The following is a 22387-nucleotide window of genomic DNA, read 5'->3' as shown; positions in this document are numbered from 1 at the left end:
GGTAACGGTAACGAGTTACTTTTATAAAGTAACTTTCCCAACCCTGGATATAAGTAACTTGTATTATATATTATTTGTTACTGCCACGTTATATTATTACAACAAACGATGTTTACTGAGGGATTAGGATTTAAAATCGTCATTACGTGCTTATGTGGTGTTAGAAAAATCGACTCAAATATTTTTGTAAAGGTATTATTACTAAATATAATGAACACACAATTAGGATCATGGTCAGACAAAAATACAAAGTATTAGCCGATTCGTATAACAAGAAACGACTATTGACAGCAGAGCGTCGTAGCTGAAAGAGGTCTAAAAAAGCTCGTACAATTCGTAAATGGAAAAAAACGACCCAACAGAACCTTTTCAATGAAGAGGATGGCTTACTTTATGATCTAAGAATAACAAAATATTCAAATTGATTTTTTAGCTGTAGGTATCGTGAACCTTTATCAAAAACTTTAAATAAGTTTTTATCGAAAACACATTTTTCAGATTGGCGTACAGGATAATTTAAAAATTAATCGACCGGTCAACTTCGCACAAAACCCATTCAATTCATTATAATTTTTTTCAAATATTCCTTCTATCACTCTAATTTTATTGTTTACTAACATTTTTGTTTTTATAACATTTTTATCCGCGATATAAAATCGATTTTCAGTATACAGGATCAGTATACAGGATGGGCCATTATATAATCCCAATCTAAATATCTTTTTTCTATGCCTTTAAAAAAAAAACATTTCGTACAAAAGTTTTGTAGAGTTAAACTAAATTTCGAGGGAGATATAAGTTGATACTATTGATTTGATTTTGGATGAAAATCATAAGATTGTTTCACCTCCATTTCATCTCTATTTTTTAAATGTGTTGCAACTCGAAAAGTAATAACACAATTATGATCTGAAAAACTCAGAAAGAGCGCAACATAAAATTAGCATTTCATAAGCCATCGCGCGCGTTCCCAAAACCGCGATCTACAAATTAAAACAACGACATATTAACTAAGAATTAACTGTTATGTCTCTGGAGAGGCACGGTAGTTGGGATCGTTTGCCGGAAGGAATTTGGAAATTCGGGCTCCGCCCAAGTAACTTACTTAGTTTACTGAAGATAAAGATTGACACCTTTATAATCAGAATAAATATATATATATATATATATCTTTTTGAGTTTTTTAGATCATAATTTACGATCATAATTTACGAATAAAACAGATATATATATTGGCTTCATTACAAAGTTCCTGCACGTTAATTCGCGTCGCATATCGCGATAGCGGATATCTTAGCGTGCGCGTGTCTGGAGTCGAGTTTCGGTCGCGAGACTCATTCCTCGATCTGTCATATTTAATTCTGCCGACTGCGTGGCTTTAAATTAGTAGTTGCCTATAATTAGCGTTATTGACTGTCCGCTTGATATTAGACCCGTCTCGGGGCAACGTCGCTAGGCAGTGGATACAGTAGTAGCGTATGCCTGTTTGGGCGATGTAGCACGAATCGTCGCCTCACTGGCGATTCACACAATAACTGTCCGCTTGATATTAATTAATTATTGTGACTGCCCATCGTTCATTAGCAATGGGTTTTTTTATTATCTCCTCTGGGTTTCCTTGGGAGGGGGTCGTTTGGCGGCCGGGCTACGTAAAGTGTCGATTTTGGCGGCAAGATCCGCATGCAAGCTAAGGAGTTCTAAGTAGGACTTCTTTGCTTGCATTTTCGCAATTTCCTTATTCCTCTTTATTTCGCTTTCAAATAAGACTTCTACGTTGCATTTTTGCAATTTCCTTATTCCGCTTGCTCTGATTTCCGCGTTTTAGCAATGGAGTAATTGCGCGGTCGCTCGGGCTTCGCGCGTGGCTTGCGTTGTCAGCGCTTCGCTCGGTCAACGCTCGTAACGTGATCTGTATTCGCGTTACACGTTGAGCAATGCCTTATCGTGTAAAATAATATATATCTAAAATAATATATATCTAGTAACTCGTGTATACTTTTCGAGCTATAACACAACTCACTTTCAGACAATAAAAATAAAGGTAACGTATATCTCTTCTTCTCCGTCCCCCTTTTCTCCCTCCCCCCTCCCCCCTCTCTCTCTCCCTCCTTTTCTCTTCTCTTCCTCCTTCCCTTCTCCACCCTTCTTTCCCTCCCCCCTCCCCAGCACTGCAATTTATGTCCATAAGACAGAGGCTATATTATAATGTGTGTATATTTATTTTTAATATTTTAAAGAACATGTTACCGGAGCAATTAAAAAATAAGTTAGAAATAGTGAGAAATAAGAGTAAAAGACAAACACGACAAGCCGGGGACATTGCAATATAATATCGCAAAACAAGAAGTACGCAAAAGCATACACAAAGTAAAGGTTTTTTTAAATTTAATATATCTGTTTGTCTGACTTATATTTGTTTCGTTATAAAAACATAATTTTATTCGAAACATTATATTGTTGAATAAAAATTTAATAGTTTCGTTACATTAAACCATATTGTTCGACGAAAAAATATTATTTAACAATTTAAAAAAATTTGGCTCTCGAGTGATATTACAAATTTCAAATAATCACGGGCTAGTAAGAGTCAGAATGCGGATGGTAGTGCGTCAGTTTCATAGAAAAATAAGTTTTCTATAAAACTAAATATATGCACAGAGCACGAAATTTACTTGGTGCTATACCAAGATTTTTAAAATTAATCTCAATTCGAGATTTATAATAACTCTTCTTTATCCCCTGGAGAGACGAAGGCGAGACAAATATCGGGACGAAGTCGCTGAATTGGGAATCGAACACGACTCTTCCGCTTCCGGGCGACTGCTTTTACCTCTGAACTATTCAGACCCCACACCACCGATACTTCTCATTCGCCTTATATGTAAATATTGCTATAACCCAAAACGTCATCAAATTAGTATAATTATTAATTATTAAATATTATTTAATATACGTCTTCCGACTGTAATTCGAAGCCGAGGAAGACATATAGAATTACGAACACAATCGCTGACAAAGCGAGCTATGCGCAGAAACTATGAGATCACGAGACTTGAAGGACGACGCGCCAGAAATGCAAGCAAAAAATTTACGTAGCTTGCATCTGGGTTTTTTCCATCCAAAAACGAGCGACACAACCATCTATGGTCCTAAGTTATCCCCTCCGAAAACTAATCGGAAAGGAGGAAATAAAACTATCCACCTCAAATGAGTGCGAGGCAGTCCTAATCATAAAATCACACGAAGCAGATATACACCCAGTCAGCCAGGTCTGTTCTAACAGATATTGCCAAATGCTTGCTACAAATTATTGTCAGCAAAAAGGCTACAAATTTGGTACAAGAGTTGTTATTACCGATTAAGCTGGCAGATTGCCGCCAAGAATAAAGCAAAGCTTGCTAACATAACTACACAGCAAATTGGCGACAGAAATCGAGCAAAGCTTGCTGACATGCCTGACATCAGATTGTCGGCAAAAACTGAGCAGGATCTAGAGTGCGCAATCTGATGGCAAATTGGCAGCAAAAACCGAACAAAATCTGCAGCTTATTACAAAGTATTATAAAATAGTTCAGTCGCTTGTCGCTATGCGGCGCATTATTCATTATCTATACCCGTATTCAAATTCTTGTCATGAGTGTATATAAAGCCTACAAAATGCTAATAATATTATAATATATATATTTCTATCAGTTCAATTTTTGACATAATTCTTATATAGGAAATTCAGATATTGAATTGATTTTTGGCAAATCGGACAGATAATTGTTCGATTTTCACTTATTCAAAACAATTTCTGTCCAAAAAGATCTTTAATTTTATAAATTAAGTTATTTGAATTTACTTATATGTTTTAACATATTAATATATGATTTTATATAATGTCTAATTATCTAATGGTCATTTTATGACCAAAACTTATCATCATTTTGTTACTTAGGGTTAAGGCTTTAAATCTATTTAAATATATACTTTTATATGAATGGCCAAAAGCTGCAGAATTTGTTCGGTTTCTGCTGACAATTTGCTATCAGATTGTCTTGCGCAGATCTTGATCGATTTTTGCCATCAATTTGGCGTCAAATCATGTCAAGCTTTGCTCGGTTTTTGCCGTCAATTTGCTGTCAGGTTATGTCAACAAGCTTTGTCACCAAAACACAAGCTTAATGCGGACACAAATGGCACTGGATTTGTTACCAAGTTTTGAGCGAATTTGATGCCAATTTGGCAACAATTTGTTATCAAATTGCTATCTGGGCAATTATACAGTACAGTCAAACTTAACAAAAGCAACCATGAGACAGACAATTGTAATCGCTTTAATAATAAAGAATATCCCAGCTGATCTCGCGATGGCAGCCGCTATATATATATATATATATATATATATATATATTAAATTATTATTATAACTGTTTAGCAGTAATATATGGTATACATACACACATATATATTACTGCTAAACAGTTATCTTTATTAGTGCACAAGGAAGGATTTTATATACGTGACTTTCTGTACTACTGGTTAGATAGCTGAGAGAGAGAAAAAGAAAAACAGAAAAAATAGACGTGCACGCCGCGAAACTAAACTTTCTTCCCGCGAAACTCAAACTCCTATCAATTTTATATATAAGATTGCTTGAATTAACGATATGTGTGTGTTTGTATTCCATAACTGATTCAGCTATCCAAGTATCACGAAGAATTTTGCAGCTTCACCTTTTTATAAATAAAAGAGTGCTACGCTATATAATTTTGCACTCTGGAAAATTTAACTTATACTTGTCAAAAGCCACTATGGATAACTGCGAGCACTTATCGATTAATTAATATAGACATACACATCAAGAATACATATTTGAGTGCATTTGTCAAAGGAGTGTCATATATAGTTTGTCATACAGTTATTTGTCATGCATCATATACAGTTAGAGATAAGTATAAATAACATTGGTGAAACGCAATCTGTAAGATTAAATTTTTATTTATTTTTTTAAATAATTTACAAATATACATTTATTTTTTAGTAGAGGAATTTTCCAAACTGTTGATAAGATTTTGACAAAGCCTGTAGCAACATGTTTATTGCAAACCAACATATTGTAATCAATTCTTGTTTCAAAGATAATGCGTCGCTTGAAATAGATGAAGTATCTTTTAGTATCATTAATGAATATAATAGATCTGTTATATAATATTTTTCCATCTGTCAGAATGCTATTTGGTATATATATTTGGCAAATAGAATTTAGTATTAAAACTGACATTATCGATAATTTTGTTGTGTTTAGCATCGAGACAAAGATTGGTTACAATATGTTGGTTTGCAATAGACATGTTGCCGCAGGCTTTGTCAAAATCTTATGAATAGCTTGAAAAATTTTTCTAGTTTCACTAAAAATAAATATATTTATAAATCTATTATAACAATTTATAAATTATTAAAAAAATAAATAGAAATAAAAATGTATAAGATTTATACACATTAATCTTACAGACTATGTTTCATTAATGTTACTTATATCTGTAGCTGCATATGATGCATGACAAATAACTATATAATGACAATTATTTAACAAATACCTTTGAATACATTGTATTTCTTTTTACATCTTTTGCTTTTGATATATAATCAGGAGACAAGACAGATTATTAGAGTCAGATAATTTATAGCATAGCACAAGCATGTAGTAATATATTTTAATTTTGATTATAGTAATTTTTTTTAAAAAGAACAAACATTTATCATTTTTATAAAAGTACTTGATTTGTTTAATCTGTCTCGTATATATGTAGCGTACATCATTTTTACACTAATCACTTGTACTATGTATACCTAACTATCCTGTCTTGTAGATATGTAGAATACATACATCATAACTTATATTATAATTTATATATTATAACTCATATTATAACTTTATATATAATTAGCAAGATTTATTCTAATCTTAAATATTTTTAAAAAAAGAAACGTTACATCTATCATTTTCATATCAATAAAATTAAAATCTTAAATATTTAAAAAAAAACATAACATCTATCATTTTTTAATTTATATTTAAGTTACAATATAAGTTATTATAATGTAAGTTATAATATAATATAAATTATATAAGTTATGATGTATGTATTTTATATATTTACGAGACAGATTAGTTAGATAATTTATAATATAGTACAAGCGTATGTATATATTATATGTATCAATCAAAGAAATCAAAACGTTATTCAGAAATGTAATAGATATATTCATTTAATCTGATTGCATGTAAACAGAAATAAAATAATATATAACACATAGTAAAAAAAATGATATAATTGCTAAAAAATTACCTTTTTTAAAAAAAGTGAAAAAAAGACGTCAAGTGTACACGTACAAGGCGCCTTTCGCTATAAAAAAAACTTATATAAAATAGTGTTATTTTAATACAAAAATACTGTCATATTCAAACTAAAAAACTGTTTTACAAAATAGTTGTTTTAATTTTCTACAAAAATAGTGAATAAAAATATTGCGCCAAGTAATAAAAATTTATATTACGAAATTCATTTATTATTATTTCTAATATTAAAAATTGCAATCTGATCAAAATAGTGGAATATATTTAAGTGAAAAAAATTTTTAATTAAAAAAATAAATTTAAGTATAAAATAATTTTTTAATTAGAGAAAAACTTGGCGCTGCTAAATTCAAAATATAAATAACACGTTAATTAGCATATATTCAATTTAGCAGCATCAAGTTTTTCTCTAATTAAAAAGTTATTTTTACTTAAATTTACTTTTTTAATTAAAAATTTTTTTCACTTAAATATATTCCATTATTTTGATCACATTACAATTTTTAATATTAGAAATAATAATAAATAAATTTTATAATATAAATTTTTATTAATTGGTGCAATATTTTTATATCACTATTTTTGTAGAAAATTAAAATAACTATTTTGTAAAACAGTTTTTTAGTTTGAATATGACAGTATTTTTGTATTAAAATAACACTATTTTATATAAGTTTTTTCTATAGCAAAATTCATTAGACATAATACCGCTCGACAAACTAGTCTATTTTCTAGTGTCAACCGGATGGATTTTTTATATTTTTGATTATTTCAACGAGTTTCTCGCCTTTTTATTCTATATGGACAACAATTTTATTTAATTGTAAGTTTTTCTACTTGTATTATTTTCATTCTTTTTTTGTCTGAATCTATCATTTTCTTTTTTGTCCTTTTTTCATTATCGTTCCGTTTTCATACTCATGTTTTTTATCTGTGCAGCCGCAATATTGTGTTAATTCATTGTTCTATCTATCCTGCATTTCTACTTCTCCGACACTATGCTTACATCGGACATACATCCCCCGCTTTTTACATCGCAATTATTACCAATCAAATACCGGTACGATGGATATGTGGTCTTTGCGTCGACCGCTCTTGCCTACCTCCACCATTTTGTCTAACAACAAAATCAAAGAGCTATGGAGTGAGTTCGATCCATACAGAAATATCACCTCAACATTAGAGATCCATCAGATGATTTTGTAAACGTATCGTTAATTTTAAGTCGACCGTGCGTTCTGCGTTTTGTTGCTCCGCCTTGCGTAATTTAATGTTTGAGATTTGCATTGATAAGGGCCTGAAGTGGGTCGAAACGTTTGTAAGAATCATGCTTAGCAATATCGAATTTTAATAAATATTGATTTTTATTACGCACCAAATACCGCATTTGGGCTCAAATTGGCCTTTTCCCTCTCAAATTTATTAATTTTTATCATTTGAGCCTCTTCTTAATAATTTTTTTTTATTTGATTGTTATATTCAATAACAAAAGTATAAAGGAACTAAGATAAAAAGGTTTTGTTCGCGGATTAAATTATCACAAAGTATACTCAGATCTTTGTTATGGATGCTGCATTGGAAAATCTACTAAGGTACCTACCATGTAAACGTATCAATGAGCGTCAATTGAGGGGCGTGTTAGAATTAATCCATTCTGATTTGTGCGGCCCCATGCCTGTCACATCAATATTCATGGAATATTCTATAAACATTTTAGGAAAAATATTAAAAACATTCTGATTATTCTAGGAATATTTGACGAATATTCTTGAAACATTCTATGAATATTCTAAAAATATTAATAACAACATTTTAGAAATATTTCTGCAATATTTATAGAATATTTCGTGATTTTCTTGAAGTATCTACAATATGTTATGTATATTTCAAGAATATTTTATGAATATTCTGAGAACGTTTTGCGCATATTCAACCATAATGTCCATAACGAAATAAAATAAGGAAACAAATATAATGAGTGTCTGTCAACCGTAAAAATCAACATCAATAAAAATTTTTAGGAATAAATATAATTGTTTCAATGGAGTATCTACACATAGACAGACATATCTATTTAGACAGAAAGGTGTCGCTAGTCGCCCATAAAATTTTTTGAAAGTTTTTTAATCTTTAAAAATTTTTTTTAAGTTTTTATACTTTATATATGGGAAGTATTATTAATATATCTTCTTTACTTCTCACTGAATTTCTCAACTTCACTTAACTTTTCTCAAAGTAATCAGTTAAACCGATATCAATCAGGCCCGCTAAATTTTCTGCGCCGTGGTGAGAGCGACATTGCTAGTTAACGGTCATTACTATTCGCGTATGTGCGAAAATTCCCGCCTAGCATCTCTGATTGCAATAGAGTTGCTTGCCTTGCTGCCCGTCATTGTGTGTGCGTCGAGGACCACATTGTTCAGTGAGCAAATCCGAACGTGTTCGCTTGTGTCCCATTTCTGTTACAAACTTATTTCCTCTTTGGGAGGCTACGATTGTAGGACCATTTTGTGGCCAATATAGGCATGCTTTAAGCTTGCCAGCCCGGTGCCACTAAATTCGAAGAATGAAGGAAGGTATATAATCGTGCGGTACGCATCAAGAAAATTTTATAAAAATCTAGTATCTACGTTAATCATCGTTATTATCAAGTGATCTTCAGAAATATTTAAAATTTATTGCAGGTAAGTTAATGATATCTTTTTAATATTTCTAGATATAAATTCATAAGATCTATAATTTGAGAGGTTATATAAGTTGCAGCACGTGTTTAAATATAATCTATGGAAGTAGAAATTATTATCATTATAAAATATTTATTAATATTGATATAAATTCATAAAATAATTTGATAGGTTATAAGTTGTAGCACGTGTTTTATTATCATGTTAAAATTGCAGATTTTAATAATAATATATAATCAGAAATCTTGCCTAATATACATATTATAATTTTATAAAATTGTCGGAAATGTAATATAATAATTTAAAGAAAAGTTGTGTGCTCCTGTTTTTAATTTTTGTTTCAGGTATTTTATAATATAGGACTAATACACACATTAATAAAATTGGGTAATGTACAAATATATAATATCTATAAAATAATATAAAATTTAAACTTTTTTTGAGAATTTTCGATTAATTTCTAATTAATAGTTATAAATTTACATAAATCTTTACAATTTCAATTAATATTTACCTATAAATATGCCAAAAATCAAAATTAAGACTAAGAGACATGTCAATCGAAAAATTGGCGACAATGTGAAAGCATCATTGGCTTTAATTAAGTTACAAAGCCATACCAACCCAATTGAATCGACCGAAATTACTTGTTCAAGCAATAAAGTGATAAGTATCGGTGGAGATATAAATAACGTGAATATTGATACACGAAGTCCTGCCTTTCAGCCAACTAATGTATTATTAAGTAAAGAGGTTCGCGAAAATGTCTCTAAATTAAATTTTCATGTCAACAATATCGAAGAAAGTTCTTTAAATAATATATCTGTTTTAAATAATTCTATGGTATCTTTAAATAGCGTTGATAATGATAGGGACATAATAAATAAAAGTAATAATGATTTATCCACTTGTGCCAAAAATAAAGATAAAGATACATCATTGCGAAAAAAATTAGCAACATGGGCCATTGAAGAAAATATTACTCAAAATAGTTTTAAAAAACTTTTAGAAATTCTTCGAAATGAAAATAATTTGACCTCATTTCATAATTTACCAAAAGATCCGAGAACAATGTTATTTACTCCAAGCAATCTTACTTCTGTAAAAATGAGCGCCGGTTTCTTTTATTACTTTGGGATTGCACAGTCAATTAATATATTAATTAATCAATATGGCGTATTCCTTCCTAATTGTACATCTTTTGAATTAGCTGTAAATGTAGATGGTTTGCCTATTAGTAAAAGCAGTTCAAATTGTTTATGGCCAATATTAGTTCAAATAAAATCTATTAAAGTTTTGAAAAAATATGTTTTAATGGTAGCTCTGTATCATGGTAATGGTAAACCGAAAAACCCGAATGAATATTTAAAAGAATTTGTAAATGAAGCAATTTACTTGACTACAAATGGAATTTTTATTAATAATCAAAAATATGATTTTAAAATAAAAGTTATAATATGTGATACGCCCGCTAAATCTTATATTTTGAATATAAAAAACCATACCGGCTATTATAGCTGCACTAAATGCAAGATAGAAGGTTGTTTGATTAATAATGTCTTGTGCTTTCCACAGACAAATATTATAAAGAGAACAGATGTTGAATTTAGACAACAACATGATGAAGATTATCACAAAGGGATAACCATTTTAACAAATTTGCCTCATTTTCATATGATTAAAGATGTTATATTAGATTACATGCATCTTATTTGTTTAGGGGTTATGAAAAGATTGATTACACATAAAAAATATGGTTGGGTATTTGGTAAACAACCATATAAGCTTTCATATGGACGAGTAGAATCAATTTCAAATAAAATTAAAAACTTAAATAAATATATTCCTGTTGAATTTCCATGTAAAGGTAGATCGCTTGAACGTTTCAAGGCAACGGAATTTAAACTTATACTATTATATACAGGACCTGTAATTTTCACACAAATTCTTTCAAAAAATAATTATTACCATTTCTTGACATTACATGTTGCTACTCTAATAATGTGTAGTAACAAATTCTGCAAAAGAATAGATATGGTGAATTATGCAAAAGATCTAATGAAATGCTTTGTTGAAACAAGTATCGATATTTATGGTCAAGATTTTGTTTCTTATAACGTACATAATTTGTTACACATACATGAAGATGTTATACGATTTGACAATTTAAATGAATTTTCAGCTTTCCCGTTCGAGAATTATATGATACAATTAAAAAAAATGATAAGAAAAAAAGAAAAACCACTTGAACAAATAATACGTCGTGTTTTCGAATATAATAATATTCCAAGATTAGAAAATCACTCTGAAAATAATATTGTCGCCAAAGAACACTATAACGGACCCTTATTACCAAATTGTTTAGGTCAATATAAAGAATTAAAATTAAAATCCTGTACTTTCAAATTAAGCACTGCTGATTGTTATGCACAAATGTTTGATAATGATATTGTTAAAATATGCAACATAACATACTGTAGTAATGTTATTTGTATTATTGGGCAAACATTTCTCGAGAAAAAATCATTTTTTATGAAACCTTGTGACTCTGCAATTCTAGGTATTTATACTGTAAACCTTAACAAACTTAGTCGTTTAAAAATATATTCATTATTAAAAATTAAATGCAAATTAATATTGTTGCCATATGACGATAATAATGCAGTAATTTTTCCTTTGTTACACATATAAATAAAATTATAATATTTTTCCTGAAAGTTCCCTTAAAGTGTAAAAACAATAAGTTTTAACTAATTAATCAATTATTAAAATTTTGTATCAGTTACTCGTATCTTATTAAGTTCTATCCATTTGGTAAGGCATTGAATGGTTGCTATCATCGTTACGTAACGCTTACTAGAAATGTTGCTAGAATACTAATACTTCGGAGAGCTAAATAATATTTTATTATTAATTCGAATGTAAACCTAAGACGAGATTTTAATTTATTATTTATTCCTAAATATTTAATTTCACTGACTCTGATGTTACAGTCTTTATTTAAATAATTAGCAATTTATATGTATAAATCTTTGTACACTTTGCATTCTTTCCATCTAATATTAAATAATTTTATGAAATAAAATACGTCATTTTAATAAAAACAGTCTTTATTTTTGAATATTTCAATTCCATTATATTTTGTACTTTGAATGTGTCTTCGTCAGTCATAAATTGATTTTAAAGTTTTAGATCATTTCCTATTTCTTTTGAAAGATTCTTTGATTTTTCTTTTAAAGATCTTTAATACCAACTACAATATTTTTATACATGGATATAAGTTTCATTTTATAAATACTACATGATTGATGCAACCTATCTTGTAAGCATTCTTTCAGTTTCATATTTCATTATTTATTTTTATTACTATTTCATCATCTCAAATACTTTTTTCATTTTTAATATTAATTTTTAATTTTAGTTTAACTTTTTTGATTGTACTTCTTGTTTTGTTGCTTTATTATTTTATTTTTTATTTAGTTTAATATTATTAACAGAATATTTACATTTTTTTATTGTTATGTTATTTATGTTTTCTATGTTACTTACTGCATTGCCATAAAAATTTTATTGCTTGACAGATTGCTTTGAATATTTATTAAAATAATAATTTCATCTATTTGGGTTTTAAGCATGCAACTCTTAAATGCATACAGACTTTTTATTATCTTCACCATGATATGTATAGATATGTTACCAATTTTATACAGAATGAAAAGGCAACGAGCTTGTGCAACTTGTGCACGTTCAAACTTGTGTATCCGTTGCCGTATCATCTCTTTGATTTCAGCGAAATATCGACATTAAGTTGTTCAAGTCCATTGTGTATCATTGTGTCCAGCTTTTGATATGTAATATTGCAATCAGTCCCATCTTAACACTGTGATGCTACAGGGATATGATACAAGCAATAAGTCCGTACGTAGCTAAACTTCACTCTGCCTGAACAGGCTATTTGTATTTTTCAGAAATATGGGATGGTGCATTTGCCATTTTCAAATAGATGACTCCGTAGAAGTTGTTCCAAATAATTGGATAACTAATGAAAGCCAATGTATGTAGCCATTGACGACAAAACCATCTAAATTATCTGAGCTTATTAAAAAAAAAGACATTCCAAGAGATGATTGGAAAACAATGAGTGTCAGAATTTTAGGACGGATATGGTAAATATTATACCTATAAAATACTTTAATATATTTAAATTGCAGTTTCTTATGCTTATATATTTTTAAGAATTTGTATACAATTTTTTATAACTTAAATAGTATGTAAAACAGAATAAATATAATAATAAAATTGAAACAATTGCAACAGTTTAAATCTTGTTTTTTTTTTAATTTGTTACGGACAAAGATCTTTTGAAATATATAAGTTTGAAATTCTATCATATAGTTAACCTATAATAGAAAATGTAATCTTATTTTATGCATTTTTTTCATCTACATAATTGTAAATATGCACTTAACACTCTATAAAGTTTGCTGTATTTAATTAATAAATAAATGTTTATGTTTTATCTATATTTTTATAATTTTAGCTTTTAGTTTATTTATCAAAAATTGTTTAATTAATTGAATAGTAAATAGAACGTCACTATATAAATAAGATTTTTTAAAGAAAGAATTTTTATCAAATAACATTAATTTAACTATTTACTTATAATATTTTTTCTAGACGACTATAAAACAGCTCAAAGAAAATGCAAAACAGCATTGGATAGAGATAATCTCTCATCATTATCTGAATCTGCTGAATATGGAAAAGGACTTCGTGTACCGAAACGTAAAAGAAAATACAGTGATATAGACACCGATACGGAAAGCGAGTGTAGCGAAAAGGAATTGTCTATTAATTTTCCGACATATAAGACAGATAAGACTGTATTTTCACCAAATTCGGCACATAAAGGTACAGTTAATTAAGTGAAAAAATTATGAAGAATTTTGACATTATTTTTCTAAGAAGTTTGTTCCTTTCAGATTCAGTTAATAAAGCACAGATCGATAAATTGAATAATAATATTTACCAATTCAGTGAAAGAAAGAAGCAAAATTCTGGTAATATTTTAGCTGACATCCATACTAATTTTCAAAAACACGCAAATGAAATGAAAGGTAATATGTATGGAGAAAATATGTTTCAGTACTACAATGCATATTGCTATGCATACTTTCTAATTCACTTGCAACAATTCGTAAAATGTGTTAAAAGTCTGTTTTGTATTCATTTATATGTTTTGAATTTTTTAGAATTTCAACGCCAAGCTCTACGACACCTACATAGCATTAATGGCCGAATGGGGGAATTAAATGAACACGTAGAATCATTAAAGCAGCCTAATTTTCTCGTTGATCAAGAAAATATGAATCAAAATATCACAAATGAAATCTCATTACAATGCATAGAAAGCTTGCCAGTGAAATCAAACATCAAGCTTCAAGAAATTGAGAGAACTTTACAAGATAAACAAACCTTCGATGACGTGGTAAAATGATTGTTATATTACTAAAATTGTTCCATAATTATATAAATGAATGTACATATATTTTATATGATAATCTTTTAGGCTACGGAATTGTCGAAAATGGGCGGTAGTAATCTACGAATCATTGTCAAAAAAGTGATGTGCCAAATTTTAATACCGGAAATTGGAAGAGAATACAGCTGGGAAGGATACAAGGGAAACCTGATTTTTAAGGATTTAATCCTGGCGAAATTAGTCCTTAGTAAGTATTACAAATTTTATCTTAATTTCTATATGATTTTTAGAAAGGTTATATTTTATTTTTTGTATTTAACTAATTAATAAATTGAGAATATTTTAACCATTCAAGATTTTAGTGAAATTTATTTGAGCAAAAATGTTTGAATTGCAATGGAAAATAAAAGAAATTTCAAAGAAATTTGGTAGGATATCTGTTTGAAAAAAAATACTCAAAATAATATTTTTTATCATTTCAGAATCCGTAAGACTCACCATAAATAAAAGTCATGTGAATATAACAGATAATGAAATTATTAACATCATTAAAACTTGGTTGGTAAAAGCCAAATTAAAAACAAAACAACCAATACAGCAAAATGAAGCCAACCGTTCAATGTGTGATAGCGAACATTAAGAACGTTAGAAGTTCCTTCAAGTATCGCCTTAAAGTACAAATTTAATAATTATGATAGTTATTGTAAAGACCTAGATGCAATTGAATAATATACTGTATTTGTGATAGTTACTAATTACTAAATTTAAAATACCAAAAATGCAAAGTCAAAGCAAATATAATTTATTTTATTTCATGTTTCTAAATATAATGTTCAACTTCAATAAGATTTTATCAACAATTATTACCATTTATTTTATTTAGCGTTAAAAATAATACGATTTTAAGTTTTATTCAAAAAGTACCTATGGTGAAATTGAATAACACTGATATGTGGGAATCGTGAATATATATATATTTTTTCCTATTAATTTTATTTTCTTCTAATCTTAGAGAAAGACAATAATTTACGTTTTCCACGATAATAATGATAGTCTTTATTTTTAATAAAAAAAATTGAAAAGATGTTTTCCATGTATAAAATTAATTCTTATATGTTTGAAAGAAATATTATTACCGAGGAAAATTTTAAAGTACGAGAGAGTGTATCCTGCATATCAATATTATTTTGTTTTATTTATATACTTATCGAAAGTTTCAATATTTATCAAAACAAATACGATTTAATGTATCTTATATTAATAAAAATATGTATGTATTTTATTTAAAAAAATGCTAATATAAGAAAATTTTATAGTTCCAAATAAATATAGATATATACATATATATAATCTTAAAACTTCAGAATTTCATGTACTTTTTCAGTGCTTTAACAATACTTACAAATATAGCATAGAATATCCCATAAGTATTTTTTAGAATATTCGTAAATAATCTGTAATTATTTTAAGAATATATAGAATGTTTGATGTTCTGCTTTGAATCTTCTATAAATATTCTTGAATAATCTACAAATATTTTGTGAATATTCCCGAATATATTAAGAAAAATGTCTATATTCCAAGGATGATTTATGAATATTCACGAATATCCTATAATTGTTTTATGAATGTGCGATGCCCCGTTTTGAATTTTCCTAGAAAGATTTATAAATGTTCTATGAATATTCCCGAATATTAAAAAAAAATATTCGGAATATTCGGAAATATTCATAAAACATTTGTAGATTATTTGAGAATATTTATAGAAATTTCTAGGGACATTCAAAGCGAGACATCGCACGTTCTTTGCATGTTCATAGAACACGCATAGGATATTCACGAATATTCTAAAGAATATTTATAGAATATTCATGAAATATTCTATGCTGTATGGGAAGCAAAGTACGTCACTTTATCCAATGCTGTCGAGGAAGCAAATTGACTAGAAATGTTTATTGAGAAATTAGAACTAGATCAATGGATTAGCATGATCCCACTACAAGTTGTTTTGTGATAATCAAGCAGCCATAGACTTTGAAGAACAAAATAGAAAAGAATAAGACAAAACATATAGATATAACTTTTCATAATATTCGAGAGAAGATAGATAATGGTACTCTCATACTTAGTTACGTGCCGAGCACATTAAATATTGCAGATATATTTACCAAAGCGATACCGAGAAAAACATATAAAGAGCATATAGAAAGATTAGATTTAAGATCCTCCACGAAATTCAAAAGTGGAGGAATGATAGGAGTTTGAATTTCGCGGGAAGAGAGTTTAGTTGCGCGACGTGCGCGTCTGCTTATTCTGTCTTTGTTTCTTTTTCTCTCTCTTTGCTATCTAACCAGTAGTACGGAAAGTCACGTACATATAACCCTTCTTTGTGCACTAATAAATATAACATATATATTCTTGTAATATGTATAACCACGTTCTGTTTTATTATACCTAAATCCATAACAAACCTTCAACAAAAATTAAAAGGAAAAGCGATGCAGAATTTTGAGATGCGAGATATACAAACGTTCGACAAATTAAAGCAGCAACTCGAAACTTGTTATCAATCTAAACAAAGTACTACATATTTACAAATCGAGCTCGATTCATTAAGACAAAAATAGAATGAAACCTCGTACGCTTTCGGACAACGCGTTGAGTTACTAGCAATGAAATTGTACGATTCCATGATTGAAGGAGAAAAGAACTACCCATTATCAAAACGAACGATCCAAAATACGATTAAAAAGCAGGCGTTAATAAACTTCCAAATCGGATTACACGACAAATTAAAAGTATTCGTACACGCGCAACAATATACAACGCTCCAAGAAGCGATAGAAAGCAAAGAATTTACGTAGGTTGCATCTGGACTTTTTTCACTCGAAAACGAGTGACACGACCACCTATGGTCCTGTCGCTGAGCTATCTCCTCCGGAAACTAATCGAAAAGTAGGTAATAAAACTACCCTCCTCGAACGAGCGCGAGGTAGTCCTAATCATAAAATCACACGAAGTAGATATACTTATACAATTATACAGTACAATCGAATTTAACAAAAACAACCACGAGACGGACAATTATAATCGCTTTAATAATAAAGAACGTTCCAACTGATCTCGCGACGGCAGTCGCGATATCAAGCATGTGAAGCAACTCTATACCGCAATAAGCCAAACAATTGTAGAGCGAGAAAGAAAAGAAGAATTAAAACTGATATCTTCAAATAAAAAGATTTTATTCTAATACGATTACAAGTTTGGTACAAACGGCGAGAAGACCTTGAACTTCCCAGTTCTAATTTAGCCACACACACAACGATCCCCAAAAACTCCTGTACTTCCACGGAGGCACAATAATATCTATTACTCATAATTTTTTTGTCTTCGTCTTTCCAGGGGGGTTATTATAAATCTCGAACTGAGATTAATTTTAAAAATCTTGGTATAGCACCAAGTAAATTTCGTGCTCTGTGCACATATTTAGTTTCATAGAAAATTTATTTTTCTATGAAACTGACGCACTACCATCCGCGTTCTGGCTCTTACTAGCCTACAATTATTTGAAATTTTTAATATTATTTAAAATTTTATTATATTTATAAAAACTATTATTTGGAATAGTATAGTTTATTCGCTTACCGTTATGCGCCGTAGTAATCTCGTATTCAAGTTTCTGTCATAAACGTATATAAATAAGGTTTGCAAAATGCGACTAATAACATTTATTAACTGTTTCTATCAGTTTGATTTCTGATACGATCTCCATAAAGGAGAATTCAGGTAATGAACTGAGTTTTGGAAAGTCGGACAAATAAATGTCCGATATTCACTTATTCGGATAGAAATAAGTGAAGTTAAGTTCTTCTACATGCTATAACTCGAAGATATTTCAAAGATTTGATTAAAAAGATGCATTAACATGCAATTTAACTTTATCCTAACTTGTTCTAAGATTTATTTAAATTATTAAAAGCAACATAATAAATCTTTTGAATAAAAGAAGGAAAATGTTTGAAAGAAAATATTTTATTTAAAGTAAAAAATATTTTATTTAAAGTAAATAAATATGTTATTTGAAAATCAAACAATTATATTTCTTATTTCAAACATTAATATAGTTGGACCATTCCAAACATTATATGTATTTCCTTCGTTTCAACAAAATTTATTAAATACAAAAAAACTTTTCTCTCTGTGTATGTTTGACGAAAGAGTGAAAATGTATAACATCTTGCCAGCTGAGATAAAGCAGAATAAAATAATTGAACCGTTTAAATAAATATTAAAGGCGTATGTTGTAATTAATGTTAACTAGATTTGTATTACAAATAGCTGAGAAAGCTAATAAAGATCAATCAATCAATCTCTCCCTCCCCCTCCCTTCCCCCCTCCTCTCTCTCTCTCGACTGTACTCCGGAAATAGTGAAGAATAAGCACCAAGTTAGAATGAGATTCCATAGACGCTTGTACTATACAACCGCTATTTCTGTGAAGCATTGACAACGCAAGAATTGTAAAACACGTAAGCTGTTAAAATAAATTATTATTATACGGAACTTTTATTTGTCCTTCTTTAGCGCGCGCACTCGGAGTCCTCCAACTCCTAAGATCGAACTCACAGACCATGTCACAATCTCTGTACCATGAGCGGCACAACAAATGGAAACACTCTAATTTGTTTATATAAATCGATTCCTCGCAATATTCAGCATAAAAAGGTAAGATGGCCAAAAATTGAATAGTCTACGAAATATTTTATATTTTAATTTGACATAATTTTATATAAACTATGTAATATTTCTATAATATCCATTTTTTAATTATGTTATCTCAATACTACTATAAAAATAAAAAAATGCACAAAATAATAAAAGGAATCAATTGGTGTAAAGAAAACATAGTTGTTTTTAAAAAAAAATATGAATTTACAACAAGCAGCAACATATCATTTCTTAAAAATAACTATGTATTTTTTTAATATTAATCGATTTCTTTCATTATTTTGTGCATGAAAGTATTGAAGTGAAATAATCGAAAACTAAATATTATACGAAAAATATATTTTATAGTTTATATAAAATTATGTCAAATTAAAGCATACAATATCTAAACTTTCAAATTCAATTTTTGGCCATCTTACCCTTATAACTTTCTATGTCGAATATTGCAAAAAATCGATTAAACAAATTAGAGTAATTCCATTTAAAAAACTAAAGATGACCTTGAAATAATCTCACGATCTTCATCTAAGATAAAATCAATAGCACCATCTTCTTATGTTCTCCTCAAAATCACAAATTTTTTTTTTATAAAAGGCGCAAGAAAAAAGGTATTTAGGTAGAAACTATGGACGTTCCGAATATTCGTATTCGTATTCATTTTAGCGGATATTCGCCTTACTTTTCCGTATTCATATTCTTATTTGCCAAATTTAACGCGAATACACGAATAATGAACAATTCATTGTCGGTTGAAAAATACTTTATTGAACAATTAAAAACTATTAAAAATAAAAACAAAATATTGTCTTTCTTATTTCAACAAAAACCTTAACATTATTTGTTTAATTATAATCAAAATAATCATTAAAAATCAACAAAACAAAATACTTTTTTATTTCAATAAATCTTTTGCCATTCTTTGTTTATTAATGAAATTTAAATTCAAAGTTAACATCATATAAAATCAAATTATTATTATGGCAACAACTTAATCATAGCCTATTATAATATTAAAAAATCAGTCTAATATAATCAGTCATAATGAACAATTATTTACAAAGAAAGATATATTTTTGATATTACAAGGGGATAGCACGACCTTGGTGTCATTCTATCAGAAGAGTACTTCAACAAAGGCATAGGGCGCAACACTCAGCCATTTCCAAGAAAAATTGGTTTAAATAATATGGCGTACCCCTTATATTCGGCTCCATTATATCGATTAGCGAGAAGGCGGTGTGGCTCGGGCACTAATGCGTGGCTAACGCATCAAACCCGGGTTCGATTACTGTCACTCGCACTATTTTTCTCATTTTTTTTATACAATCTAGCAACAAATATTTATTCGTGTAAAATAAAGTTAATTAAATCAACAATTTTGTTTTTTCAATTTGCATTTTCGAATGGCAATTTTTTTTAAATTATTCTCGAAAATGGGTATAATGTTTATTCAACTTATAATCTTATTATTTTATACATGCTACCCGATATAAAACAAAGCAAATATAACGCCACTTATCGAACATAGTTATAATTTAATACAAAAATATTTCATTTATCATAATTTTGTTTGGTATATAATTTTTCTTTCAACTTTGTTATACCGCTCCGACCATAATATCTGTATACCTGATTTGACCGTAACGGTTTTTGGTCCCTTCCAGATTACTTCCCTCTTGTAACGTATATTCCTATACAACGAAATTCTATTCTGTCCGATCTTTCGAGATCCTGTCTGATCCTAATTGGGTAGAATGTATAAAATAATAAGGTTATAAGTTGAATAAAAAAATTATGCCCAGTTTCGTAAATAAATCTAAAAAAAATTTGGAAAGTGCAAATTTAAAGAAAAAAAACAACATTGTTGGTTAAATTAAATTTATTTTACACGAATAAACGTTCGTTGCTGAGTCGTATAAAAAAAGGTTAAAAAAAAAGTGCGCGAGACAGGAGAACAGGAGTCGAACCCGGGTGATGCATGATAGCCACGCGCTTAGTGCCCGAACTACTCTTTTTAATAATCGGTATAACGGAGCCAAATATGTATATAGAACACCATTATTTACATCAATTTTTCTTGGAAATGGCTGAGCATTGCGCCCTATCCCTTTGCTGTAGTACTCTTCTGGTAAGAGTACTATATTATATAAAAGCCTTTTTCAATTCGTTGAACCCAAGGTCGCGCCTTCTCCTTGTTAGTCTAAGGGCAATTTGCACCATCGTTATTTAATTCTTAAACTCGATTTAGTAGTATGTTGTCACCGTATATCGTTCATTATTTGATAATGACAGCATGCTACTAAATCGAATTTAAGAATTAAATCACCATGGTGCAAGGTCAAGATTAAAATATTCGTTTTTGTATTTGCGAATATTATGAAAAATAATCGTATCCGTATTCATATTCGTGTTACGTCCTGCAGACTCCACGATTCCTTCCTTCCGCGAAATTGTGGCAATGATCATCCATTGATGATAAAAATGAATCGTTCAGTAAACAGAATATTTTGCGCCTTACATTTCCTTAAATACTTATACCCGTATTCATAGTCCGTCCTTGAGGAATAAGGATTCCTTGTTCCTCGTTCCACGTTTCATAAACTTTCCTTGACCGAACAAGGAATCTTATTGGCTCCCTTATCTCAAGGAAGGTCACGAGCTTCCTTGAGGAGTGATGCGACCTTTTTAGCAGACAATACGCAGAATATAATCAAATATAACCTCCAAAAGTTAGTTTCGTTACATTTGTGGTTTTGTGGTTATTTGTTGTCGCGCTCTCAAACTGAAAGTGTATAAAGGAAAAAGGAATAATGGACAATGAATTTTTAAATGATTCTGACGATGGATTTGAAGACGAAAATCCAGAGAATCGGATTCTGTGGCGAATTCCGAAAAGATACATTCGCGATTGGGAAAATCCCGTGGAATTTTTTGAAGATACGAAAAAGTTTTCATATGTATTATATGAAATTAGTTGCAGGCAGCATAAAACGGAACCCTACTCTTAGAATTAGAATACATCCCCCAAATGAGGATTCTAAAAAGAGAACTCAAGACCAGAATTCATTACATAATCTTCACTTTTTATTCCGTGATGTTTTACTTTGTCCTTTTATACCGCGAGTTTCTTGCTCAATTAGTGCTTATTTGT

At 29.3% G+C, this 22387-nt stretch overlaps 1 protein-coding gene and 1 pseudogene across 6 annotated transcripts in view; one reads left to right on the top strand and one right to left on the bottom strand.

Annotated features, from left to right (window-relative positions):
• Gb (solute carrier family 7 member genderblind) overlaps positions 1-22387 on the bottom strand; it is an 89982-nt gene that overhangs the window by 57691 nt on the left and 9904 nt on the right. The window lies entirely within an intron of this gene.
• On the top strand, positions 13000-15212 carry LOC138937181 (uncharacterized; annotated as a pseudogene).

The sequence above is a fragment of the Polyergus mexicanus genome, unplaced genomic scaffold, assembly GCF_030449975.1.
Source record: "Polyergus mexicanus isolate NDT 795.1 unplaced genomic scaffold, iyPolMexi1.0 SCAF_10, whole genome shotgun sequence".
Lineage (NCBI taxonomy): Eukaryota > Metazoa > Arthropoda > Insecta > Hymenoptera > Formicidae > Polyergus > Polyergus mexicanus.
Note: the sequence above shows the minus strand (reverse complement) of the source record. Positions and strands in the feature narration are given on the sequence as shown.